Source organism: Fragaria vesca, linkage group LG2 (assembly GCF_000184155.1).
Source record: "Fragaria vesca subsp. vesca linkage group LG2, FraVesHawaii_1.0, whole genome shotgun sequence".
Taxonomy (NCBI): Eukaryota; Viridiplantae; Streptophyta; class Magnoliopsida; order Rosales; family Rosaceae; genus Fragaria; species Fragaria vesca.
This window is the reverse complement of record NC_020492.1, coordinates 19,337,282-19,337,851: the sequence shown is the minus strand read 5'-3', so window position 1 is coordinate 19,337,851 and position 570 is coordinate 19,337,282.

Below are 570 nucleotides of genomic sequence, written 5' to 3'. Positions count from 1 at the left end.
CCGGTGCTACAGTCTTCCGATCCCCCAGGTTTATATTGATAGCACCCCGACCACTTTTTTGAAACATAAGTCGATCCATCCTCAAATCCACCTGCCCTCTCTGTCTGGCCGAACATTATTCTTGCGGACTTATTGGTCCAACACATTACTGGGTGCGCAATTCTGTTTACGTAAATGGCCTTCATTATAAGTGTATCCAGATAGAACAACTGTAGAAATGCAACACAGCTGTACACTGGTGAAGAAACACATGTTTGGTACCTCCGAATGCCATCGACAAGATGTCTAAATGCAAAGGACGCCCAGTTGTATGTACTTATTTTCTTTGGGTCGTTCAGGGGTGCCAACAGCCTCGGATCCACAATATCGGATTCACTTGGCCTAATCATAGTGGACAAGGCATACAGGTAGAAACTTACTAGGAATGCGTCATCCGCCGTTTTAGAAGTAACCACCTTTTTCGCAAGAACATCCAAAGTCATATTCTCTTCACCACCCCACAGTCTTGCCTTCCAGTCCAGCATAAGCGTGTCGTCATAGCTTGAACAGAACTCCACGTCGCTTCCTCCA